Consider the following 27,256-nt stretch of genomic DNA (forward strand, 5'->3'; position numbering starts at 1 on the left):
TATCTGCTACCCAAATGCTAGCAGGTGATGAGCAGATGGGGCCGCCGGGCGCTTGTCTGAGGTCTGTCTGAGCAGAAGGCAGAGGGGGAGTGGGGATCCGAGCGCCGGGGCTTTTTTTTTTTTGTGTGTTGTCGATAGCTGACACGTGGTTCTCGCCAAACATGTAAAAATAGAAGCCGTTGGCTTCCGTGGGGCCATGGCACGGCGCTGCTTTATCTGGGCGTTTAGATGTCACGCTCGCCTGGTTATTTATAGGCAGCAGGCAAACCCTGGGAGAAGGACGGGAGATGCAAAACGTGGGAAGCCTTTCTTGTGGTGGTTTTGGGCCACGGCAGTGCCTGCTGGGCTGCGAGGAGCAGGGCAGGGCAGCTCTCCCCTCTCACTGCTGACTAAGGAGCGCTGGTTTAAGCTGTTCTCCAAAGGAGCAGAGGGGGAAGCTCTGCCCCAGGGCTTCTCCTAATGATGCCTCCGTCGATTCTGCAAGGACCAATGTTGGGAGGGGGAAATCAGACTTCAGAGGGGTTCACTGTTACAGTTGCACGATAACTGCTCGTTTGGCTTCCTTTGGTTGTTCCCTTGCTGCAGATCCATAAACCCCCCTGCAAAACTCGTCAGGGAGAGGGGGCGATTTAGCGGGTCAGGCATTCCTCTGCTGAGGGCTGTGTCGTGGTGGTGGTGGTGGCCCGAGTGGCGTGCGAATTAGCTTGCTTTGTATTGCCAGGGTTTGCTGTGCCTGGTGGGACTGAGGCTCGTGGGTAGCTTGAGCACGGGGATGGCTCCCATTACCCTCCAAGGTGTCCTGAGCCTTTGCTCGCAGTGAAAATGCATTGCAGAAATTTCTTTCTGACCCATGTGTGTGACCTGCCTTGGAGACCATGTGGATGTAAACACGGGGAGGGAGACGGGGAGGTGCTGAAGGAGTGTACGAAGAGCTCTGCAAAGGATGCTTTGGGTTTAGGGAGTGGGATTCTGCTTTTCTTTGGGCGAGCTGGTAGGGCAGTGCATGTACCAGGTTATGTCTTGCTGCAGTTCGGAGTCCTTTATCTGATGGCTTCTTTCTGCACCTACGTGGTTCCAGTCTTCTTTCACTGTGCAACCTCCCGTACATTTATTCTTGAAGTCCCAGCTACGTGTCCCAACACGGTCCTTGTGATGGTAGGGAACTGGGTATCGAGAGGAATGGCCTTGAAACATCCAGCCCCAAAATGAGGTCTCCACCACAGTTTATTCTCTTTTCCTGAGGCCTCGGAGCTGTGCATGTGCCCGAGCTTTTGCTCCTCTGCCCCAGAGCATCCTCAGGAGGAGCTGGTGGCATGCAAGGAGCCAAAACAGATGGGCTGAGCTCACAAATCCACCCTTGAGCTTGCTGAGAGGCAAACGGTGAGGTATGGGTGGCTGGGGGGATTATCCCCCTCCAGACTGCCCCGGGGGCATCGACACCCTCCCTTTCCATCCCCGCAGCAGCAAGCCGTGGCAGTTTGTGAGCTGGGGGCAAATAGGTGCCTGCTGGTAGCGTGCCAGAGGGGCCAGCACACCTGGCGGTGGCTGGAGAAGGAGGCGAGTGATTACAGCTGAAGAGGTCGTATACTGCTGTAATCCCGAACAGCAACATTATGATTCATCATTCCTGATGTAATGTCATCTGTTTAATAAAGCTGTAATTCACCCTGTGCTCGCTTTTAATGGGGCTATTTAAGTAATGGCGTTGGGTTTTCTCCTTCCCAACCTCCCCCCACACCCATACTAAGTAGGGCTTGGACGGAGCACTTGAAAAGAGCTATTGGAGTTGAAGACTTTTTTTTTATATTTACAATATCTTTCAGGTCGTAGCTGAATGGGGCATTATTTATGTCAAATCACTACTTTCCCTGAAATATGGGGAGAAGGAAAGCCAACAGCTGGATATGGTAATGAGTAAATAAACCATGTGTCTCTTTAATGATAGGGACATGAATTTGTGCCGCATGGGGAAATGGCCGGTGATAAGATGTCTGACTGGAGCTGACCACAGAGCAAGGGCACCCCAAAATTTATGTTACCAGAGAGCTCCCTTGGCAGCTTGCTGGGAAGAACGATGCTCTGATGTTTCAGGGGTGGAACGGAGCTGGGTTCAGGGTTGGCTTTGCCGTCTGTTCCCTGCGGGGTGTGGGCCACGTGCAGACACAGCAGCACTTGCTACCTCTGGCTCGGAGGTACAGGGGGATACTTCCCATGAAAACTGGGATCCTGAAGCTGTGGTTTCTGTGGCTGTCTCAAACTCAAGTCCGGGGAGGGTTGCTTAAAAGCAAAATCCAAAGGGGTCGTTTTGGAAAGAAGAGGTGGCAATGGGAGTGTCCGTGTCCCCAGCACAGAGGGAGAAGGTGTAATTCATTGTTCTTATGGCATGACCTTTTTTTCAGGGTTATATTTTATGTGTGGAGGAAAGCAGGTCTGGGAACGTGAATTTTGGAATGCAAGTGTCTGACCATCTACAAGTGCCAGCAGGTTTTGGTGCCTTTGCTGGTGCACAATGGCAGGAGGCTGTGGGAATTCTCGTGGCTGAGGATCCCTCTGGCTGCGTGCTGGACAGACACAGGGCAGAGGGGCCCTGTGTCAGAGCGGATCCACCATGGGGTGAACGTTGAGACACAGCCACGTGGGCCTGTTTCTCTTGAAGCCCCTTGTGCCTGGCTCTCCACGCCTGTGAAAGGAAGAGGATTTGCCAGTCTGGATGGATAGCTTCTAATGTAGTAGTCTCTTCTTGATGGTGGCCAAGAGCAGATGCTTTGGGAGCGGGAAGGACCAATCCTTCCCCATGTGTCCACCTGGCTTTTAGCAGCTCTTGAAGCAGGAACTTCCCGAAATAAAGGAGTCTCTTAATGTCACAAAGAGACTTGACTTCCTGCATGAAAATCATTTAACCTTTTGAAATTCATTTGTATGTATTCACCGTGCATTTGGTTTATTGGAAAAAAAGTCATCCCTGCCCTCTGCTATAGTCCTTCTGAAAGAGAACCAGGTCTGAAACTTGTTATGGCTTCTCCTAATAGGCTTTGATAGTTGAAGCTGTTAAAAATTGCACCGTGCCACCCGTAGGCTGTTTAGTTGGGAGGCACACACAAAGGCCAAAAGTGCTTTGTTGAGAACACGCTGTTTTGTCCAGGCTCTTATTTTGCCCATTTCAGCGAGTGAGGTCACTGGTTTTTAAAAAGTCACAAAATAAAAACAACGAAAAACCCCCACAGTTCTTGTGGCTGGCTGCACTTTGTATTTCTCCCCAGACTTTGGACATAAACAATAGGGAGCTTCCAGCTATCTCTCCTCTTATCGCACCAGGAGTAAGAAAGGAAACAATTAAGGAAACTTGGAGAGGGGGGAAAAAAAAAGGAGCCCTAAAATACCCCATGCTTAAAGCAGTTTCTACTTTTGTCCCATCCGGTGGCAATGAATCACGGTGGGATTAGGAGGCGACCAGGAAAGGCGAGGGAGGGAAGGGGGGTCCTGTCTCGGGAGCATGGTGGCACGTCGCCTGGGGCCACCGGGCTTCTTGCAGGCTCCTCCGTGGGCTGGGCGTCCCGTGCGGCTCCTGCGGGGGCTGCATCCTGTTTGCACCGTGGGATCTGGTGCTACGGGGGCCTGAAAGGAAGGTCGGGGGCGTGTGAGGACACTTGGCCTCTCAGCCAGGCCGCGGAGGTGAAAGGATGCCCGGTGAGGGACGGGTTAGGGGTGCGCTACGGCTGGGGACGGCGCGTCTGGGGCAGGGCCTGGCTCTGCCCTTCCCTTCCTTCCTCGTGCCGGTCCTCACCTGCAGGATGGGGATCCTGGCTGTCATTCCCCTTTTGGAGGACTTTAGGTCTGAAGCACTCGACGGCTAAGCCCTTGGTGTAGGGGTTGGCTGTTGCCACTTTCCCTGTGGACATCCAGGACACCTGCGCTCATGTCAGAGGCCACCCAGCTCCACCCGTGGTCTTGGTTTGGGTTGGCCTTCCTCCTTTTAAGCCCGTGTAAGCAGCTGCTAAGGCTGAATGCCTTTTGTGCGGTGAGGGGAAATTGTTTCTGCCTGCTTTTTATGTCCGCACTGTCACCCGAGGAGCCCTTGCAGTGAGCTACCAGGCTTGTGCTCCCGTGGCTTCGAGCACGTTCCAGGTGGGAACTGGAACCGGAATGTCTCTCCTAAAACAAATACCAAAAATCACATCTCGTGAATGCTGCCGGGAACGTGAAATCTGTGGGTAAATCATAACGTCGTCCGCGAGGTCAGCGGAGAAGGATAAACCTGCCACTTACAGATGTTCAAGGCAATAAAAAGGGCCCGTAAAGACAAGCCCCTTGTTGCCAGGCAGGCCCAGGAGCGCGGCATTGCTGTGTGCCGGGGGCCTCCCGCCTTCCCGGGAGGCTGGAAGGGGTTAAGGCTGGAGCCGAGCGCTCGGCTTGCTCTGTATTATGTCCAGGTGGCATGACGTGTGAACAGACGAAAGATAAAAATCGCAGCGGATAAAATCACAGAGGAAATGGCTCTGTCTGAGCCCGGATCACGACGCCTTGCGCTGACCCCGCAACCTGAGCTCCATCAGTCAAGTTGTCCTTCCCTTGACTTCTCACCCCATGCTCTGCTGCTGCCGCTGCTCCATAAAGAAGGAGGCTGGTGGGAGGAGGGGAGAGGCGGCTCAGCCTGATGACTAAGAGGGGCTGAGGACACGGGTCAAGTTCTTTCTGCCGGAGTCTGGAAGAGAAAGCTGAGTGCTCTACCAGACCCCGGTATAAAACCATCTTCCCCAAAAAAGGAGCGACGAGGAACCGGGAGGCGAGCAGCCGTCCTCCTGCCTGGGCTGGAGGTGGGGATGGTGGAGCAGAGCCAGGCTGCCCGGCTGGTGGCACGGAGCAGCAGCAAGGTTTTGGAGCCGTAAGGTCCATGGCTCGTCTTTTTGCTGCTCTGCCTTTCAGTCCATCGCAGCCTGCAGCCTGGAGGTGAGGGCCGGACCACCTGCCCTCGTGCAAGGAGATCCCTGTGCCCTCCGTGCACGGTCACCCACAAGAAACCAAAGCCCTCGAAGACCTTCTCAGCTCTTCACCGTGAGCATCTCTGGGGGGAATGAAAATCCTCATTCTCCTTGTTTATCCGGGACAGGTGGCATCGGTGACAGAAATAAAGCGTGCCACCGCCCTGGAGCCAGGCACCACAGCTGGGGGAAGAGGCGCGCTCGGAGCTGGATCGCGCCGCGCTCTCAGAGCAGCGATGTTTGCTGCAAGGGCTGGAGGACGCTGGAATTTGCTCCCTCTGCCTGATCCAAAAGAGCCTAATGCTGGGGAAGGCCTTCTGGGCTCGCTGCAGAAGACATCTGTTTTACGGGGTTTGTAGGACTGGGCTCAGCTCAGCCTTCCCAGAACTGGGAAGGGCTGGGGAGAGGTTCCCAGCGGTAGCTGGCAGAGTTCCCCCGCCGTAATTATCTCCTGCAGTCCTGGGATTCGAGAGCGTTACCAATGACACTCGGCTAGGGCAGTAAGATGCGGAAGGGAATTTTTAGGTGGTTGGGCTGTAAGCTGCTCCACGCATTTAAAATATATATGAAAGATGGGATTTGCCCTCTAGATCCCTGTATATTTTAGTTTAGCTTAACTCAGCCTTTTTTGATTGGAATTTATGCACCAAAATAACCAGGCTTGTTTAGAGCTGGCACCCCTGAGCTGCAGGTGGGCTCTGTTTTTCGAGGTGTGTGTGGAGGTGCAGGGTACTGCTGTTTTCTCTACTGGGCACAGAGCTATGGCAGATATGTGCTCGGGCATCGGCAGATAGGGGCACTGAGAAAGCTCAGTCGAATGGGGAGTGTGATTGTGGTTGGGTTAAGCACCTTCTGAGTTAGTCACCTGGTCTGTGTGTATAGGAGGCCGGTGGGCACCGATGAGCTAATGCTGCAAAGTTGATGTATGCCGTGTAAACCCATCCCTGGGGCAGCTGTGCCTGTGGTCATTCCTGGGGCTCATGGTGGAAGGGGAAGGCTTTTATAAAGCCCTGTCCCTCCTGGAGCATTACTCCCCTGAGACCTGAGGGCGGTTGACCATCGCCTGCTTTATCACTGCTAGCTTGGAAGGGCATACAGTGACAATGACAGGTGAGCACCCTCAGACTCAGGCTTGACCTGGTAAAAGGAGGATGCACGGGTCCTTTAAAAACTGATTTAGGCTTAGGGAATATCAGGGAGGATGCCTCTCCTCGCTGTAAGGAAGGTCAGGGTGTGGTGAACAGATTCCACTGGCGAGCAAAGGTGTGTGTTGGTTAGAAAGCAAGCTATTGTGCCGTTTGACAGCACAAGTAGCAAGAGCAAGTGAGCTTGGAAAATGCAAGCAGTGGTTGAGAAGACTGACGACCAGCTCCACGTCCTGACCCCGAGGGAGCTGGCAGGGAGCGCTAACCCAGGAGCACACGCTCTGGCAGGGGCCAGAGATGGACCTAACTTTTGGAGCACGACGCTTGGCTGTGCACTGCTCTACGCGGATCGGGCAGCTGCATTTTGGGCTCCTGGCAGGCTCTGTAGATCATCTCCCGCTCAGTGAGCAGATGGGGAAGCCTGTCCGCACGTGTGTCTGCTCCTGGAGAGGCTGGAGAGCATCACCACTTCTCCTCCCCGGGGAAGGCAGCTCCGTGGCACGACCTCCCACCTGGGGAAATGAGATCAGCAAATGACTCCTAAGTAGCGTGTCCATCACTGTCAAATTGACCATGGATGTCAAGCGTGAATCGGCTGTCCCCGCAGCGCGGCCGTGGCCAGCCCCTTAGCTGGCTGAGTCAAGCTGTGCTGACTCCCCGTGATAGCATTTTAATGTGAGGGATGACAGAGGCCTCCCAGTTAATGTGCGCGGAGAGGTGACAGTTTTGAATGTCAGCCAAAGTGGAAGGCCTGCCTGGAATTTTGCGGGGAGGGACGAGGACGGGCATGAAATTAGCACAGGCAAACGCCGCTGCCGGCGTCCTGATGGTGCTGATGCCTTGTGCTCCCGAGAGCAGCCACCTGAGTGGGTCCCTCCACTTTGACCTCGAAGGATGACCCACCGTGTACCACCCAGCTCTTCCCAGGAGTTTCTTCAAGGTCTGCAAGGAAGGACTCAAGCCTGGAGCTCATCGTTGCCCTCTTTGGAGGACGCCTGGGAGGTGGAAATGCTGATAGAAGCCCCGTGCTCCTCTGGGCCTCGCGGACAATAGAGGTGGAGATAAGATCGGAGCTGAGCTGGTGTTTGCCTGCCGTTATGAAGAGTAATCGCTGGGCGTATGGAGATGAGGCCTGGCTCTCAGGAGCTTGGCTAGCTGCCTGAACAGCCCCATGGAGTCCCCCAAGGAAGGCACTCCTGGTGATTAAAATCTGATGGTGAAGAGCATCCGCGTAATTCCTAAACAGCTTGCTCGTGAGAGGGAGCAAAAGTCCCCTGATGCTCATTGTGTGGATGAGGAAATAGCCACTCCAGATCAGCCCAGCCCCAGTGAGCGTGTGGTCCTGTCCCCCTCCTCGGGCCAGGCAGCTTGCCTTGCCTTGCCTCAGTTTCCCTCCCCTCGATGGAAGAAAAATCATGTTCCTTCATGGAGAAACATTGGGAGAATAAATGGCTCCGGGGCTGCAAAGTGCCCGAAGCCTGCAGGTGGGAGGCAGTCCTAAAAGGAGCCGAAAGCAGTGACAAGATACTGAACGCGGCCAGGAGCGAGGCTGGATTTATTAAAGAAAAAATGAGGGAGACGTCTGTGGTCAGCTTGATAAATCGTCTCCCCCTCAAAGCTGTATTTCTGTGTTATTGTTCGCCTGCAATGGGATCTTGACAAACTCTCCTCGGGCTCGGGGGCTAATTGCTGAGTTCACGAAGTTGCAGCTCTTCCGTGCTGTCGTCTGAGCTGGGGCTGGGCTGAGCCAGCTGTGGGCCAGAAACCAGGAACGGGACTTTTTGGAAATGCAACACAGGGTGTGAGCAGTATAATCTAGATGAGCCCAAATCCCTTTGAAGGGTAGTTGTGCTTGCTGGTATCTTTCAAAAGGAGAGGAACTTATTTCTGTTTGGGTGCCTTATGAGATACCATCTTTAGCGTCCAAAAGATCTGTCAGAAACCTGGTACTGAGTGGCCGGGAAGGTTAGGGAGCAAGATGCTCTGCCTCCCCTACCTGTAAGGTGCATTTGTGTCCCTGCTGCAAAAGCACAGGGCAGGGAAAAAGGCTGGTTGGTTCAGCTTTGGTATCTGTTCCAGCAAGGCCACGATCCGGGGACTCTTGTGTCCTTTTGTGGCCCTCAGTGTGCACACTTTGACCCATTCCTGGCTGTTGGCATGTCCTGGAGACTTCAGGAGCACTAACCTGATCCCTGCGTCACTGGGACGGCACCGCAGGCCAGGCTGAGGCAGCATTAGCACAACGGGCAGCAAATGGTGGCTGTCCTTATTTCAAGGGGTTCACCTCTAGCTCCTGCAGGTATGGGGACACGGAGGTGATGAAGGCTTTGCCCACCTCTTGCTTGAACACAGTCACAATTGGCTTTTGCCACTGTATATTGAGAGTTGCGGGATAGCCACAAAACACTGCAGATTTTATATAAAAACAGCCCCCAAATTCCTCACAGGTGTGTTGAATTTCCATTACATGTTTAAAAAAAAAACAGTCCAAAGGAAAACCAAAAATCAGCTGTGCACCACCCAGTTCTCACCACCTCGCCACCTCTCACAGGTTTAGGTTAGCGTTGGCTGTTTCTCTGGCCATGGGAAGTCAGGCTGATTTGAGGTGGATGCAGAAATAAAATGGTATCAGTGCTGAGTGAGAAAAGCCTGCTTAAAATAAGGGCACGAATATATCTAAAATGGATTTCAAATTTCCGATTTCAATAATGCTGCCTTTAGATGACTGGGCTTTTAAGTGGAGAAATCCTGGGCTTTGTTGAGCTCTTTTTTTTCCTCAGCAGCGCTTTGACCTCTGGGTCTCTCCTGGGTTTGACCTTAGCTCTTTTCCAGTGAGACAGCCTTGGAGGAATGCTGCTATTTGCAGGCTCTTAATCCTGATACGTCAAATGCCAGGCTTGCATATACTGAATTACTGACCCGTGTTGTCCAAGCCCCTGCTTGTCTGCGCTGCTCTTGGCTTCGTGCCTCTATCTCCAGTAGTGCCGCAGGACACCGGTAAGCTCGGCTCTCTGGGAGGACGTGGGGTTTGGCCATCTCCTCTGGACCCAGCACCCAGGCAGCTTTCTTTGCTGGTCCAATCTCACTCGGTGGTGGCATGGGAAGGACCACAGGGAGGCTCTGACCCACGTGAAGCCCATCAAGGTCCACCGAGAGGGTGCCTCTCATCAGCTCGTGGCTTTTGTTAGAGGGCGACTTTCCAGCAGTCCCCACCGCCACACAGAGTCCCGGTTTTCCTTCCCATCAGCTCATTTTGCACCCAATTCGGAGTCAGTGTGAGCTCCCGAAGTATGTGGGAGAAAACCTACATAGACCGAGCTCCTGCTTGCTGCCGTGCCTGCTGCCTCCTCCACCAAAACCTGGGACCCGAGAGCGTTTGTGCCCCTCGAGCTGGGGCTGAGCGCTAACGCAGAGGAGAGATGTGTGCGGTCGTTTATCCTCCTCATCGACAGATGGGATCCGACAGCTTCTTCCCTTATGCAGTCACAGACTCCACAGCTTGCATCTTTTCCCCTTTTCTGCCAGGAATAACTTTGGGGGAGGGAGGGCTTTAAAAAATGTTTCATTAATGCTTCTGGAAGTGTTTGGTGTGTGAAATACAAGAGCTATTTACAGTAACTTCTTCAGTGAACCTTGCAAAACAGGAATAATTTTGCAGCGTGCAAATTTCGCAGCCTTTTACTGTTCGGATTTTATTTTTATTTTTTTGATGGCTTCTATGTTTTAAAGTTATGGCCTCGGGCTTTAGAAACCCGGTGTCTTTTTGGGCCAGGTGAATTATGAGTCAGCCTTGAACTCCCTTCGTAGCCCTGAGTATTAATGTGTCCGTGCTGCAGAGGGTTAGGGACATAACCGGCGGGTTCAGCAGGGAGCAAAGAGGGGACTCGAGGTCTCCAAGCGTTTAAAGCGGGCCACTATATTCTTGCCCTGCTAGACAGATGGGAGACAGTGAGGCCCGTGGACCTTGGAGAAATTAATGGGGCCCTCTGCAAAAACACCCTGCTTGGGGATGAAATGCTCGCCGTGCGCTGTGGGACTGCTCTCATTTGTATCAGACCCTCAGCCTTAAAGTTGTTGCCTCCTGTCCTCATCCCAATTTTCTGTGCTGGGAGAGGGGTGGCTGGGGGAGCCCTTCCTGCACGGGGTTGGCTTGGCCGTGCAGCTGCCCCCTCTTCTCTCTGCTGCTCCTTAACTTACTTGAGTTACCTGCAGACCCTGAGCTTCTGGAAAAATGTATTTGTTAATGTTGCAGCCCTTCTTCTCCCCAGCATCCCGAGACTCCTTCCTACCTCCCCAAGCAACCCTGCTGGCTTTGGGGTTGGATTTGCAATTTGTTGGTTTATTGCCCTACTGTTGAGCGTGGCTCCTTGGCGAGTCTGAGTCTTACAGCTTTGTCCAGCTTCAAAAGAAAAACTGGTATTAGAGGATTGAAAGCCAAAAGGAAACACAGCATTTCATTTTGGATAATTAACAGATTTTTGATAGGAGACCAGCGCTGATATTTTTGCTGATATTTAGTAATAAGTGCTGTCACTGAAATGCCTCCTTTGAAATATAATTTTAATTGAATTTGAAGCAGAAAGAATTTCAAGATGCAGAAAGCTGAACTGCTAGACTCTGAGAAATATTGCAGGTAGACATTTTGATTTTGCAGAATTAAAACATTTCAGTGTGAGGAGCCTTCGATGTGAAGGAGTCAGGAGTGATTTGAGAAGTATTTTGATGTTACTGAATTTGCATTTCTCCCCGGTTAGATACACAGCGTGTGTGTATGGCGCTGGAACATTTTTACCTGCTTCCACAGCAGATGAGTAGGTCACGCAGTCCTTTGATGAAAAGCCTGAGAATTTAAATAGACAAACTGGCAAGTTGTTTCATCTCTGGGTACTTTTGCCTGCCAGTGAAAGAATAATTTCTCACTTGCCCAGCTCGGTCTTTGACCAAGCCAAGAACTGAAGCTGGGTCTTCCGAGTCCTTGTCCAGTGTCCCATGACAAGATCCCTGTCTTTTCTCTTTGTTTGTGCTTTGTGATTAATCGCCCAAGTCTGCTGATATTATTTCTGTTCTGCTCCCTGACTGTATGAGTTGAAATTTTATAAACAGGCCATAGCAAATGCATGTGACATACAAAAATATGGGTATTCATCAAAGTAGCACAGCTGCTCCTGAAACAATGGTGCTAAGGAAGCCCATTCATACTAATTACAGTGCCACAAAGAATTGTGTTGCTAAATTTGCTGGCAGGTCCAAAAGATGTTTTGGCTTGACCTGAAACAGTCTCTTTTGGGGAAGAAAATTTTGGCAAGTTGAAACATTTTCGTTTAACTCTAGAAGAAACATTTTGTTTTAAATCCAAAGGATTTGCTTTAAATAGAAATTAGAAGGTGGGCACTTTTGTTTTTTAAGTTGAAGTGGGACTTCTCATTTTTAAGGAAGAAAAGCCTTATACCACTAACGGTTTGCTAAAATGGAATAAGTAGGTGACCTGTTTTAATAAGGCTGGGATGGTATTTTTGGCAGCCGCTTCTCTCAAATCTCAACTCTTCAGCTGCTGAAGGATTGCCTGATCCTTCTGCAATCGCTCAGGACAAACACCCAGCAGGGAGGCTGGAGCTTGGAGCCTGGTCACCCTGTCGCTGCTCTGCTTTGCTTCCAGCCTGACGTGCTGAGCAGGTAACCCTGGTGCTACGGGGACAGCAGGGGAAATTCCTCTCCTAAACGATGCCGAGCCCCAGAGAAACTGGACGTAATTACCCTCCACTTCTTAGTGTTTCCATGCGCAGCTCTGATGGCACTCCAAGCACACAATAATATTTTCCGTTCTGAAAATAAATGATTTTACTAAACGGGGACGTTATGTTTAGAAAATCTGGAAATGCTTAATTGAGGTATCCAGCCCATTCCCCTTTTTGCCTTGTAATTATTGTTTGTTCATTATCACCCCGACTGACTTCTGCCACCCACTCGAGTTTGACTTTGCCCCACAAATCTGTCAAAATAGAGACACACATCCACCTTGCAAATTGCTATTACGACAGAGGGAACAAACTTCCCTTTTCTCTCAGATGAATCAATTTTCAACATAATTTCACAATCGTGCAGTAGGTAGAATGATTTACTGCTGAACAATCTCTGCCTTCCTTTCTCTTCCCCTGCCTTACCTGCTCAGACCTCCAAGCCCCTGGCTGTGTCTCGGGTACCTAAAACAGCCCCCAAGAACTGCTGCAATTCCTAACACCCAACATCACGTCAGTGAAGACCGTTCCCAAAGCTGTTTGGGAGCTGGGGCAGTAAAAGCAGCATCATTACATAGCTGAACATGGGTGGAAAAGCGAAATGCTTCCAGCCCCCAGCAACTTTGCTGACTTCCCCAGGAGCTGCTTTGGTTATGTGGTGTGGGGCTGATGGTCGTCCACGTTGGGTTAGTGGGAAAACCACATTTTGCGTTGTTTCAGTCCCTGACTTTGTTAAACAGCCATTCTGACGACATATGGAAACTAATGTTATATTTAGGCATGTTCCTGTATGTCCATGAAGACAGTTACAAACCTATTTTTAACTCTAATTCTTGTACTAATCCTCCTAAAACTCACCAAGGGGCACTAACTCTTCTCCAGCATCAGCGGAAGACTCACTGTGGGCTTTAGGGGGATATGTCTGGATGGGAAGATATTTGCTGCAATAACCCTTTCAGTTCTCCCTGTTTCCGTCTCCAGTTACTCTGCCCTTCTTGCCAGCACCCCGCTGATTCCTTTGGCTTGCGGTACCCACAACCTTGCCTTAGCGAGTCCCAGCACTTGGCAAGTGCCTTGAGCTGCTCGTGGTGCTGGCAAGCGCCAGCAGATGTGTTGCAGATCTGTTCCAGCACACATCTGTGTGGGGCTGTTCCTGTCACTACGTCCCATGTCAAAAGCTGGGCTGCTGCTGCTTGTGCATGCCCTGCATGATGTTCCAGGTGTTTGCTTCCAGTTCTTGGGCTGCACGTGCCTGCCTACTCCACAGGGGTCTCCTGAGCTCTGCAGCTAACCAGCAGCACCTCTTCCCTCTTTCTTGCAAGCACGGAGAAGCTGTAAAGACGGGGCTGACGTGGATAGGCCATCCAGGTTGCCAGTGGAGATGCAAAAGTGCTGCTGAAAGCTCAGAGATTGATTTCTCCAGGAGCTTTTTGCAGAGAGGCCAGAGGTGACGCGCCAAGATCTCCTGGGTTGGCTCCTGTCCAGGGTATAACTGCAGGTCTGTGTTTGTGCAACCCTTTTTCGAGCCCCCTGGGGTATTTTGCATGCTGCTGGATGTCAGCAGGAGGATCCATACCATGCTTCAGGCACAGCTTCCCCAGAGGGCCTGCGTGTTCCCGTAACGTAATGTGTGTCTCAGCTTGATCCTGCTGGAGCACGCAGCTCTGTTCAGCAAGTCTTTCTGCTGGGATGCCAGCCCTGCTTGGGCTTGGACAATCCAGGGGCAGGGCCCCTATTTCTGGCACTTCAATTGTTTATTTTTTCTTCTCTGTCATATTCTGCCACCCCACATCATCCCCAGGTCTCCCTTGGGAGCTGCTCTACCTGTGCTGTTGCACCGTAGGTTGGTCGAAGCAGGCTGTGCCCCGCTGACCACGCCGAAGCTGAGCTCTGGGGCACGCAGCCCCGCGTCCATCGGCCGCGGCGGGGAGCACACCCCCAGGGCAGGCAAATTTCTCTGCGAGCAAGGAGCGAGATCCCTCCCTGCCCTAGGTGAGTGCACTTCCTCGGTGACACGCTCACCGAGACGTGCGTGCCTCCTCCTGCGGCTGGGCTGTGGGCAGCTCTGCTGGCCAGCACGCGATGGTTATTACCTTGCACTCCTGCACTGCAGCGTCGTGATGGCTGCAATTTATCAGCCTATTCCCTGGTGGACTGGATTTGACCCGAGCGCTAGAGTTGTCTCGGTGCTTCCAACCCGCTCCAATCACGTGGTGCCCACGCCAGCTTTCCTGGAAGGCAGGCTGATCTGGCGGGAACTGCCTGACACATCGCCATCAGTGCGTAATAACCTGTATTAAAAAAAAAAAAAAAAAAAGAGAGAAAAAAGAAAAAAAAAGACACACAACTTTCTGCACACGATCCCGCGGTAACCCTGGCAATATGGGCAGTAACGTCCAGAGAGCTTTCTCCTCTGGAAGGGGGGAGTTAATGGGTTTAGATTATTTGTGGTTATCTGGATTTCAGATTGACACCATAAATATTCAAACTCTGAACCTGGCTGGATGCAGCCGCCGTTGACTTTTGTATGACCTAGCTGGAAACTTTAAATCAGCTGTCGACTTGACTTTCAAGGGAATGAAATGCTCCAAATCCACTAGATAGCATCTCCTTGGTGTTTTATTACCTCCTGAGAACCTCACTTGGGTAGGGTCCCAACTCCAGCCTCCTTTCAGAAAGCAGAGCTTTGTTAGCCTCGCAGAGTCGTTAAAGCTGCCGTTGGGAGCAGGGGTGTCCTACCTCGTGGCAGCACACAGGGCTTATTATATAAAACGCACATGATTAATATACCAGCGGAGTGAGTCCAGATGCAAGCCTAGCTGCGTGTTATTAATAGGCTAACATAGATCTCTATCAATGGCTCTCTGTTCGCCAAATCGCATTGTGTGCTCCGTTTTGGGTTGTTTTTTTCCTTTTTTTTAAATTTTAAGTGTTCCTTTGTCATTTGAGATGGTTATGCAGGGCTTCTCTGCGGGTACTGAATGCGTTTTGCTCCTGGCTCATGGTGTGCTCGTGTTCTGGTGCTGAACCCAGGGCTGGTTTGTGAGGTGCTGAGCAAGTCCCAGGTGAAACACCGGGAGCACCCGTGGAAATGGCTGCCCAGCGGCCCTGTGGTGCCGGATTCATCAGAGCAAGCCGCCTGCGTTGAGGGCCACTGGCAGCTTAATGGATGTCCCGGCACGTCACCAAAGGTTAAAGCCTCTGCTGAAGTGGGAGACCCAAACACCATTTAAGTAATTGCACGATGGCAGGGGGGAAAATGGCAGGGACGTGTCTGGCCGTGCCACGTACGCATCCTCCCCAGGCACTCAAATACCGACGATCCCGTGGCGTGAAGGGGTCTCAGGTCCACGCGCCATGGCTGAAGGTGGCCCAAGGTAGGAGCTGGATTGGAAAACGCAGGGGCTGGCAGGTCTGGGCTGACAGCTTTTAGACTAATTGGTTTGATGGCCTAGTCCGTTAATGTAATGCTTTATTAGGTCCAACAGCTTTCTGTTCCAAATTCCCTGGGGAGCTCTCCAAACTATCCGTTCAATGAATAGCTTTTCCCTGCAGCAACGTGAGGGAGGCGCTGGCAATAGAGAGATTTTGGCAACCCGGCCCGACAAAGACTTGGAAAGGCTCTCGGGCCAACCTCACAGATTATCTCGCATCTCCTCCGCTCGTCTGGTACTGAAAGCGCATCACAGGCACGTGGCTGGGTCTTCTGGTGGTCATTTCATTTCCACCTCCCCAGGGAAGCTGTTTGTTCCCCTGGTTCCTGTTCCTGACGCGCTGAGATCCCTCAGATTTGCGCTCTCCTGAAGACCAAGGACAAGGAGCTGGAGGTCCTGGCATGGCCACAGATGTCCTCTCATGTCCCCAGCCCGCCTGGTGTTTGTCCCCCAGCCTGAAGCAGGCAGCTGGCTCTTGTAGTGACGCCTTCCTCCAAGCACACTCTGCTTTATGAAGATGTCTGGAGCTTCTTAAAAGCCTTCTCATGCCCTGTGCTTTTAATATCATGTGTGAGTTGCTATCTGCTGACTAAGATTAATTGAATATGTAAAACAATAGGTGCTAAGAATTAATACAAGGCTTTATAATACAAGATGACTTTTATTCTAGTTTGAATACTTCACAGAGAGGCTGTAAGTACATTAGTTTTATTGATCTATATTCATAGAATTATTTAAATGTACCCTCTGGTGCTGAGTGTCAGGGATTTTCCAATGCTTGCCACTATGCATTTTTCATTAGAGGCTAGCAAAGGCAGATCCAAACTTTGACTGCCCAGGCAAGATTAATTTCATCTCGTCAGTCCCAGCCAGACACAAGCTCAGGGTGTTTGAGAGCTGACCCTGGCTGTGGTCTCCCACCTTGTACCCCAGAGTGCGTACCCCAGATCCCTCCGTGGGGGCTCTCCTCAGCACAGCCAGGGCATGCTGGCGACCAAACGTGCCTGTTTCACCCAGGCTTTTCTCCTCCTCTTCCTTTTAAAGAAGGAGAATGGGTCTGTTCCTATACATAGCTGAATCTCTTACATTAAAACCTTGCCTGCACTGTGCATACTAAACCTGGCTTGATCTCTCAAGGTCAGATGTTTGGCAGGTGCCAACTGCCTGTAGCTGGTGCAACACTTTTTCCATCCATATGGGATGGAGTTGTCCTTTACTTCAGCAGATGTTTGTCACTTTTGCCTACAAATGCTCGCTTCATTTTCTTGCTTTTCTCTGGTGGGTGGGGGATTTAAAAAAAAAAAAAGCCAGCAGCTTTGATTTCTAGTGAAGAGCATTCTCAGGTTTTTCTTTTAACAGCGTTTGATTGCAATTGCTGGCCAAAGGAAACGCAACTGTTTTCAGGGAACTTGGGATTAGAAGAATTGAACTTCCTAGAGAAAAATGAAAAGTGATAGTTTTTAGTGTTCGCAAGTGAGACAAGTGGTCAGGCAGGAAAGCTAGGTTTCCCACAGGTTTGTCCTGAGGTTGGGTGAGGGATGGGAGCTCTCGTAAGCTCTCCCGTTCCTGCTACTGGCTGGCTTCTGAAAACCGCGCGGAGTCTCTGGCGTCTCCTAAGAGGCTGAGCTCCTGCTGCAGCCTTTGCTCGAGGGAGGACACTAAGAAAGTGCCTGTCCTCTAGCTGACAGCCCACTGAAACTAAAACTTAAAGTTCTCTGTCTCTGCTAAATTGAGATAAAATCAGTTGACAGGCTCCAAAGCGTGTGGAACACACAAGCCCACAGTGTAATTGCGTAAGCCACTTTTTTGTGAGCCAAGCTGAAAACCATCAGTATATTTTACAATGCTTTATTATAACTATTTTGTGTCTACCTCGATGTTCACAGTACCGTCTGAACGTGAACTTCAGGAATGCTGGAGGGGTGCATGGCTGATGGGAGGACGGATGTGGATGTGTGTGCTGCGGCAGGAATGCCTTTGGGATTTGGGAGCCCAGCCCTGCAGAGATGCTTCTGTCAGTCCTGCCCCGCAGGGGAAGATTGCCTCCAGTGGCTCCCCTGGCTGCTCAGTGGGGGTTTAGAGGAGGATCTGTGCTTTTATTTTTTATTGATGTATTTTTTTTTAAATAAAAACTCTGCCTCTCCCAGTCCAGGGCCCCGTTGTGCCTTGTGTGGGGACGGCTGACCCGGGAGCTGGTGTCCCAGCACTCAGACTCTGCCTTGGCTGGGAGGAGGAGGCTCTGGTAGTGGGTTCGTGAACTTTGCTATGTTTTATAGCCACTAGAGGGGGGTCAGAGACTGCTGGCTTGGGCTATCTTCGTGCCAGGCTGCCCGGGCTGGGGGGTTCAGTCCGAGCCCCTTGGTGTGCAGCTGGGGTTTCCTTGCCCATAGCGTGTTTTCTGCACCTGTCACAGCCTCAGCAGGGATTCCTTTGTGAAGGTCCGAGCTGGGATATGCTGCCTGCAATCTTTGCTTTCAGCCCATGGGAATGCGCTCCGGCAGGACACACGGACAGGGAACAGTGGGCTAGCAGGCAGCCGAGCTGAGGAGTCCTCTAGCCTAGGGCAAGCTTTGCAGTTCAGCTCCAGCAATGCTTTGTGGCTTGGGACCAAGCGGTGTCACCCCAAGACAGCCACCTTGCTCGCGCGCGAGCCTGAAGCCAGCAGCCCTGTGCCCATCTCTCCATCGGGACTTCTGGCTCCGGGGGAAACGCAGCCCTTCAAAGCACGCTCGTGCAGGTGCTAGCAGGGAGCATGTCCCTTGGTGGCTGCAAAGTGACACTGGGGACACGGTGCCTGCAGGGCCCAGGTGGCCTCGCAAAGGGGACGCTCTGGGAGCTGCTGAGGAGTGCCAGCCCTTGCTTGGGGTTGCTGGCCCTGGAGCAATTTCAGCAGGCCAGGAGCAAAAGTCTGCTTATTGTCTCCACAGCCAGGCGTTCAAGGTGCTGAATTCCCCCCGCTAGCAAAGCGCAGAGCAATATTTTGTGCTGAGATGAGACTATTTCAGAACGCTTTTACAGCTCAGCGTTTTCCTGTGGGGGCCCCTATATATGAACCTTCTACAGGGGGTGGAAGCGCTGCGTGTTCCCTTTCTAGGTGCTGCTCTCCAAACTCAGAGTGACATGAGCCCTAACACTTGCTAACTTCTTGCAGGCGCCTTGGCAAGACTCAGTTAACTTCTGAAGAGCAAGAAAAGGACAAAGAGCCTACGCTTGCCCTTAGCAGAGCCTGGCACAGCACTGGGGGGAATTTTTCTCCCTGTGAGCAGCACACCTCTGCTGCCATTGCATGGCGGACGTTCCTGGAGCAGGATTTAAAAGCAGGTATGTGATGGCATCATACCAAAGCTGTAAGGTCTTGTGCTTGTTGCTGAGAGCACCCAGCCCCTAACGCACCAAGGGATGTGATATCTGCTCTCCGTGTCACCGGTAAGTGATGGGCACTGGTCGCCTTAATGGACGGGAAGGATTTGCCCTCGACACAGCTCCGGGATTGTTTTAAGTGCGAGGCTGTGGATTATAAATTATACAGCATTTATAATCAGGAAAACATCTGCTGGGTGCTCTTTGCAGTGGACAGGGCCAGCCGAAGGCTCCAGGACACGATGCGTAGGGGTTGCACCAATCGCCACCTGTCTGCTCCTATAATCGAGTTGATTTTTTATGGTCTTGACATCAGCTTTCAAGACGCATGATCTATGTGTTTATTTAGCTGTCTTTCCTGGCGTCCCTTAGTTTTGAACTCCTGTAAATCCTCCCACAGTTGGATTTCTGCACTTTTCAGAGATTACGTTTCCTGACAGTACATTTCTCCTTCCCCCTCACTTCAGTGACAGTTTAGGCGAGGCTCCAGGGACCGAAGTGTTCAAACCAGGCTCTGTAAATCTGAGCTCTGCCACGGAGCAAGCCTAACTTTTCAGGGGCTCAGCAACTTGTGCGAAGTGGGAGAATCGGGCCCAGAAATGCTGATTTGAGCCTGGTGGCCCCATCCAGCTTCAAAAATCTGCCTCAAGGGGCTTCAGACCTGGGTCGTTCTCCAGGACTTGGCAGCTGGAGCACAGGGGGGGTTTGGCTCGTGACACTGCAGGATCTGCTCAGGTCCTGTCTTCTTGCCAGGAAGATGAATGGAGTCGGCGTGGCCAGAACAGCAACTTTTTGTTAGAAAGCCCAAATTCTGGCTGCTGGGGAGCGAGATTGTTGCAGCTCTGCTCGGTTTCCAGTGGCTGTGTGTTAACCCTTGCAAAGGGCTTCCCGCGACTCCCAGCTCAAATGGTTCCCAGAAGGTCCTGGTTATAAACACCCTTGTTTTTCACAAAACCTTGCCTCCTTTTGGCTGCTTCTGGGGATGTGCAGCTGGTGGTGAACTCCACCAGCTCCCAGATGTGTCCAGATGGACAAATACTTACATACCACTAAGAATACACAGCAGCCTTTGCTTTTTGTGCTTCTGCTGGCCGCTAAAGCTGTCTCGTTCAGCAGCGAGGTTTGCAACCACCCTTCCTTTCCCAGCTGACCCTAGCAGCCTTTCCGTGCTCCTTGGCCACTTTTTCACAGGGTTGGGCTAAAATCTTCTGGTTTTCACCCACTAAGGCTCTGGCTGGGTAACGGAATGCGTACACAAGTGACAAGGCCCCCTGAATTCGCGACAGCTGTGTATGTTAACTGTTTGCCACCACAGTGCCCCAGTGGATGCTGCTCTTCCTGCACCCTTGTGAATACTTTATGGGGCTTTTGCTGTGTGTCTTGGGCTGCAAAAACACCCTTAGTCACCACGATGGATGCAGAGAGCATGGTATAGCTAATGTCTGAGTGCTGGCTTCTCCTCCCATTCCTACCCCACATGGTCCTCCCTGCTGGGTCCTCTCAGCCAACCTTGTCCAGTTCAGCAGAGGGGACGAGAAGAATTGATGATTTAGCACGGAGTGATTTACCTCTGGGTAACGAGATGTAAAAAGATCTCTTTCACACTAGGCTGGAGGCTTGCCTTTATGGGCATCTCAAAGCCTTGGCCTTGAATGGAAACCTGTCTCCCGCTAGCAGAAGATTGGATACACCTCATCATCACTTGTGCATATTTTTGCCTGCCAGGCAATCACAGGAAAACAGATGAAGAAAGATTGATCCATAGGTCTTAATTTTATGGGCTTGAGTGGAATTCACCTCCCATCAATTTACCAACAGCGGTTAGAAGAGCCAGTATGCTTATCGTTCCCCTCATCGTGGCTGGGAATAATATTCCAAATGAGCTATCCCTTTATAAAGGCGCTGTCATGTAGAAGAGCGGAGAGGATTTGCACCTCCGAGGGCTCTGTAGTTATTTATACTGCGTAGTGCCCAGCTCAAGCTGTTTATCCGTGCATGGGGCAAACCCAGCCTTCTCCCCACCTCCTTTAAAAATCTGCTCGTGCTTGACCCAAAGCAGAAACTGTGTCAGTGCAGGCAGTGATGGTTGAGGTCACTCAGCATGGAAACCAAACATGAAAGCCAAGTGGTGGCTCTGGTTTTAGCTAGGCAGGGGGCTGTCCTTGTCATCTTCCTGCTTTGAATGCATGTGATCCTTTTAAAAGTGACTTAAATGGAGCTCATCCCACATCGCATCCCCTGTTTTCAGCTCCCCGTTTGGAGAGAGGTTCAGCAACCTGCATGCTCGGTGCTGGGCTGGTGAGCCTTGCCCAGCCCCACTTCCATGTTCAGCCTGCGTGTTCCCATCCCGCGGCTTGCAGGGACACGAGAGAGCTCTCCCTGCCACCAAGAGCTGGTGACATGGCTTCCTAGCGGTGTCACAACCAGATTTTGCCCTCAAGGAGCTGGTACCCATATTAGAAATACTCTCTTCCTATGTTTTTTTTTCTTTTTCCCCAAAGTCTCCCAGAGAAGTAAGGCACTGAGAAACGGGGCCGTTTGCGCAAGGTCACTTTGCAGCTGTGAGTCTGGAGGAGGAGAGCCCCGATTTCCTGGCTTCGTGTCACACGTGTGAAGGGCTCCTTGCTCTGATGACAGTGAAGGCTTTACAGTAAGGGGGGAAAAAAAAGTCATCTTTCAACAGGCGCCTTGCTCTGTTCCCAAGTGTGTCCCGCGGGGTGCGAGTGAAGTCAAGAGGCTGCTGTGGAAGGGTCACACCCGTTCTCTGATCACAGCCGGCTAATGACAGCCCCGGGGAGCGAGGGCCCTCAAGCTGGCAGCAAGGAGGTGTGCACAGAGAAGAGACAAAGTTTTAAATGCAGCGGCCAGAGTTGGATACAGCAGGGGAAAAAGCTGTGCGTGAGCCCGTGGCAGCAGTGAAGAAATGGAGGTGTTTTCCCCATCCATCTCCGGCAGTTCGCATCCATGCTTTCAACCCCCAAAATCTGCTCTGCTCGGACTTGTTGCTCTGAATCGACTGTGAGGCTTTTTTATTTTTTATTTGTTCAAATTAAGCAAAAAATCGCCGTGGGCATGGGTTGGTACTTAAGCAGACGATAGCACCAGCGTGCGGCTGCTCCCCGCGAGGACGCAGAGCCCTGCGGTCACACCAGGGAAACCGAGGCAGAGCGCCAGGCTGGGGCCAGCAGCACCGAGAGGAGCCCCCGCTTCTCCCCACCCCGCCGGGCATCCAGCTTTGTGCTGGCCTCAGCAGAAACCTTCCCTTAATGTAATTAAAGGATGAGCAGCGGCGGCGGCGAGAGGAGGCGGCTGTTTATGAGCGCGGAGGAGGAAGGCATGCCGGGAAGCCGCGCCGCCGGCCCCTGCTCCACCGCTGCACGGGAGCACGACCCCGGCGAGGATGTGCACGGGGCTCGGTGCTCTCCAGCTCCGCCGTGGAGGGCTGAAAGCAAATTGGGTGTTAATGCAGGCGGCCGCGGGCTTGACTCAATGCTCCCGGGCTGCGGGATGGAGGAGGAAGCCCGTGCTCCTTCTCCAGCTGGTCCGAGCCCGCTTGTTAGACCTGGTCAATAGTTTGCTGTCAGAAACTATTCTCTTGTCAAATAAGACTTTTTTTCAGAATTTTTCTCAGAACATGTCAATTTTGAGCCAAATTTTTTTGGTTTTTGGTGCTTTCTTTTTTTTATTTTTTTGTCTCTCTTAAAAAATAGCAGCACTGAAAACAATGTGTGGTTGTCAGCTGCTTGAGTCTGAGCATCTGAGGGCTCAAGCCAGCGAGGTCTCCGAGTGTATTTTTGATTTTGTGTCAAAAAACGTAGCAGGATGGCAGAAGTTTTTAAGGACTGATTATCACAGGGGAAAAATGCGTGTGTTTAAAGGACGTCAGGAAACTTCTCAGAGACTTGGTGTTTGTAAGTCTCCTTACTGTGAGCCTGGGAGCGGTTCAGGAGACATCCAGAGGTCCCACTGTGTGCCACACTCCTGTGCAGGTTCATGCTCGGTCACCGGGCTGGTGTCGTCCTCTCTGGTTCAGCTCATGCGATGTTCAACATTAAACACAATAGCTCCAGGACATGATGGAGGAGCAGCGCCGTCTGTTTCGGAAAGCTTTGGGTAGGGTCTGCGCTCTCTCCAAACCTCGTGGGACAGGTCGGGTATGGCTGGTACAAGCGATGGGGCCACACCTGCTGTCCCATCCTGCAGGAAGCAAAGGGACCATCTCTCCATGCCGCCCTGCCACGCTGGGGAGGCTGGGTCACAGCTGTGAGGGACCACAGCAGCACCCGGAGGCTGAAAGGTGCCTCGTGAGGCTGTGAGGATGCCCAGAGGTTGGGGGGAGCCGATGGGGACTGGCTGGGGAGTCCCCGCAGCCCCAGGCCCACGTGCCTGTTGGCTCGGCAGGGCGTTTGGGTGTTGCCAGAGTTAATGCAGGGAGCGTGTGCGCCTCTCCCGCGTGTGTTTATGCATGCAAAGACGTGCCTGCTGGGGAAGGAGTGGAAGGCTTGTGATTTATCATTGCTCCGTAATGGGTGCCTTGCTTCTAGTGAAAGAGGTCAGCCTCCCTGCGAGATACCAAACCCCCTCCTTATTAACGTCCTGTTAGAGCTAATGGCTTGGGGTAGGGCAAGCAGGTCTTACAAGGAAGGCATTAAAGAGCAGCGCTACTTGGAAGGGAAGCCAAAGAATTTACAGCAATATTTACACAGAGGCTCTCCCCAGAGATAAGGAGGTACACAGTCGGCTCAGCAGATAAGCAGAGCTGTGGGACGAGGCGGAGCAGGCACTGTTGTTTGTGCATCCTGAAGTTCAGCAGGAGCGACAGCCAGAGCTGCGTGGTGCGGGAGCAGGGGACGTGGTGGGGACCACGCGTACCAGCTGGGACGCGGTGCCTGGGAGGTGCAGACACCGCATCAGTTCGCTGCCTGGGAGCGAGGAGTGGGGCCGGCAGAACTCCCTAACCCGATCCCTAAGCCTGGGTTTGGAGACGTGGATGGATGCAGTAGTGAGTGCCATTGCTTGTCCCAGTGAAGATGGGGAGGTCTGGTCTGGGGGCATGTCCCACGGCAGCTGCTCTCCGCCCCGTCTCCCACGTGCTTTGTGAGTTGCAGCCCAAGCGATGGCTGTTTCTCCAGCTGGGTCATGCTGGAGCATCCCAGCTCTGGCTTCGAGAGCCCTGCCTTGGCCCCACCTGGCTGTGTCCTGGGGCACACAGGGACCTGCCTCACAGGCTGAAGGCAAAAGGCAGACCTCCCTGGGCTTCTGCAGGGTTGATGTGAAATGTAATGCCTTAACAAGCACGTGTGCCCGGAGTACGGGGCGTGCAAGGTCGCTCAGGCTGGGCAGTGAGTGAGAAACTTCGGCTTAGGGCTCTCTCCTGTCCAGTTACTGTCGGGTCCCACCTCCCTAGCACTTTACTCCAGGCTCACCTCTTCACACACCTTCCCTGCTGGCTCTTTTTGGACCCGCGGTGCATCTGCACCGATTGTCCCTTTCACGTATGGCTGAAGATTCCCCCAGACTGTTCTTTACCTCCTCCTCCACCCGCTTCCTGCCAGGCAGGCCAGTATCTCGCATCTACCTGCCTCACCCAGCAAAGCAGCCTGATCCAAAACCTGCCGAAGACAAAAGGACTTTCACTTTTTCTTTTCCCCCATTGACAGCACTGGGCTTTGGATCCAGCCACGTCTGCGACAGCGAAACCGAAGAACCCCCCGTGCAGCAACCCACACCGAGCCAGCCCAGGCCGCACTGTGCGCCTTCCTCCATCACCCAGAAACCTCCCCGCGTCTCCCTCTCCCTCCCGGCTGCTTTTTATGTGCTCGAACAACCCACGGCCGCCACCTCGTGAGCAGCTGGCCCCACCTCATCCTGCGCAGACCACATCTCCCCTTCGCCGACCTCCCCGGCCCCTAATAGCACTCGGCCACCGATCCCGGAGCACGCCATCCATCATTTGACTAGCACATTATTTATTTACCATGGGGGAGAGAAGGGAGTTGGGTTGTCTGGAGAATGTATTAAATTTTCATTTGTTCTCATTGATTCCTGAAAGGAAATTGCTGAGTTATGCCATCAGGGTGGACTAGTTACGATACGGCGAGTATTTACTAGACTGGATGGGAAATGGGGACAGAGTTAAGGTTATTCTCAATACTCAAAGTAAAATTACAGTGACCGTTCAGCTAACCAACCTTGTGAAGTGTAGCTGAGCGTATTTTCTCTCCTTCCCTTAGTCTCTGCTACAGCTCCGTGCCCAGAGACGTGCTAGACTCTTGCTGATTTCTCCTGCCATATGGGACGCGCCTGGTACTGCTTGCTCCTGACTGCTGGGTGAGTGGCTGGCGCTCGGGGCTTTCTGCACCAGCTCCGAAGCTCCGCGTGTGTGTGGGAGCAGCTCCTGGCGAGGGCTTGTCCCCCGTCTGCAGGAGCTGCTCGGCCTCTTTCAGCTCATCCCATTCAGTCTGGGGACAACCGCCTTCAGTATTTCTTCCCCAGGTGCGCCTGGTTTCTCTCCCCCTCGATTTCAGCTGTGGTAGTTAGCACATGATTTGTGGCAAATTTTGCTGGTTTTCGTTTAGTATATGCTACAAGTTGCACAAAAATACCGACTTTTGCATAGGACTCCTTGTCATCCAAGGGCTGCTCCTCTTCCTTCCCCAGCCAGAGCTGGCACCCCAGCCAAAAGTGACGATTCTGTGTCAGTTTTTCCATGCCTTGGAGCCCTCCAAGGGCTGACTTGGAGTCTCAGCTGAGGACTGAGTTACATTACTTGGTTTTGGACCAGTTCCCTAACCAAGTTAGAAGCGTTGTTTAATCCCAATCAGACACAAGGGTTGACCCAGCCTGCTTTTGGAGCGTGTCAGGGGTGAAAACAGTGCGACCTTCTCATGTGAACAGGATGGTGAAGCAGTTGTCCCTGAGGAAAGGTGTCGTGGCTGGGATTTTTTGATCCCAGACAGAAGGACAGACACTTTTTCTGGGTTAAAATGGAAACCTGTCCCTCATCATGTCTTAGGGATATCTCAGAAGAGGCTGCCTGCATCCCTGGCCCCTCTGACCCTGCTTTCTGCCTCCTGGTACAGAGTCTCCTGAATTCAGGGAAAAGCAGTGCGGAAGGGGGGTGGTTTTACTTGGGTTTTATTTTTTTTTGCAGTCTGGAGGATAATCAGGGGTCCTCGAGTTTCTGTGGGAGTTGAAAGAAAGGACAACGCAAACTGGCACTGTTCCCAGTCCAAAATGTTTTCACTAATTGCATGCAACCTTCCTTACAAGAGAGAGAGGCTGCAAATACCGCAGGCAGTTTAATTACCACTGCTGCTTCGCATTGATCTTATTTATGCTGCTCCCGGTGCTGTGTGTGTGTGCGGGGCAGGAATGGGTCGCGCGGGGAACTGGGGGTGGCTGCAAGAGGGGAGGGGGAAGCCAAGCGGTTATTTTGGCTGTGGGGTCTTTCCAGAAAGACGTCAAGGTCTGTGTTTGGTGCTCGGGGTGGCCGTACCCCAAATACCCAGCGGTGCAGGGGGTGCGGGTGGGAGAAGGGCGGCGTGAAGATGAGGACGGTGAGACTGCTGGTGTGGCTTTTGGGAGCTTGTGTGGCTGTGCCACCGCTCTGCCAGCGGCTGGCGAAGCTCCGAGCCCTGTCGGCAGATCGTTTCCCCTTTGCTAACCTTCCCCTCGTCCAACGCCAGGCGTTTTCCTCCCCGGCCCGGAGGGGGGGAGAAAGCGGCACGGGAGGAATCTGAGGCGAGCAGGCTGATGGCTGCCGTCCCAGTGCAGCCTCAGCAAATGGGGCTCGTGATGGATGAATGTGCAGGGCAAGAAGTAATAAAATGGGCCCCAGTCATGTAATCTTCCATTAAAATGAAATGCATACCAGAAATGAGGCATTTCTGCAGCTTGTACCATCTCCCACGGAAGATCATGAATAAAAGAGGCAAGTGTACTGTTGACAGATGCCGGCATGCATAAAGGACAGTTCCTATAAAGGCAAAGCCCCGGCTAACAGATGGACTAAAGATGTGAGATGCAGGAAGATTTACCAGTCTAAATAATTCAAGGGAATGTCGTATGGGGAGGCAGTGCTGGAGAGGGGAGCCGGCAGAAGGTACAGATGGAAAGGCAGGCCAGGCCTTTCCCACAAAGCCATTAAGAACGTCGCTTGTCTGAGTGACAGTATGTCGCGCGAGGCACCAGCCGAGATGGGTGGATTTGCCTCCAGCGCTCCTTCTGCAAGGTCAGGAGAAGAGGAGCTCTCAGAGGGTTGCAACTTTTGGAGGGCACGCTTTGCCTCCCGCCTGGCTGCGTTCTCTGCCCTTCCTCCTCTCGTCCTCTTCCTCGCCGTCCCCGCCGCTGGGGGGAGCAGGAGGATGGAGGCGGTGATGGGGAAGGTATTCAGCTCCTGTTGCTCTTCTCTGCCCTGCTCCGGTCAGCGTAGGTCCTTTTTCTGGGGACTTTGGAGGTGGTCAGGGGCAGTCCTGGTGCTGGGTGCCCTGCACCCATGCTGTAGGAACTCCTTCACCCTGGCTGTCTGCGGGAGGTGAGTGGAAAAGCGCACAAGGGGAGGCTTGGCATGGCAAGGAGAAGGGATGCTGCATTTCAGTTTG

At 52.5% G+C, this 27,256-nt stretch overlaps 1 protein-coding gene across 1 annotated transcript in view; it reads left to right on the forward strand.

The window, feature by feature from the left end:
• NUF2 (NUF2 component of NDC80 kinetochore complex) overlaps positions 1 to 27,256 on the forward strand; it is a 145,245-nt gene that overhangs the window by 76,875 nt on the left and 41,114 nt on the right. Inside the window, exons 30-31 of the mRNA XM_080602011.1 lie at positions 18,445 to 18,614; positions 24,887 to 24,983. The gene's annotated coding sequence lies outside the window, so the exon portion shown is untranslated. The remainder of the gene's footprint in view (positions 1 to 18,444; positions 18,615 to 24,886; positions 24,984 to 27,256) is intronic.

The sequence above is a fragment of the Anser brachyrhynchus genome, assembly GCF_964034855.1.
Source record: "Anser brachyrhynchus genome assembly, chromosome: 8".
NCBI classification, from domain to species: domain Eukaryota; kingdom Metazoa; phylum Chordata; class Aves; order Anseriformes; family Anatidae; genus Anser; species Anser brachyrhynchus.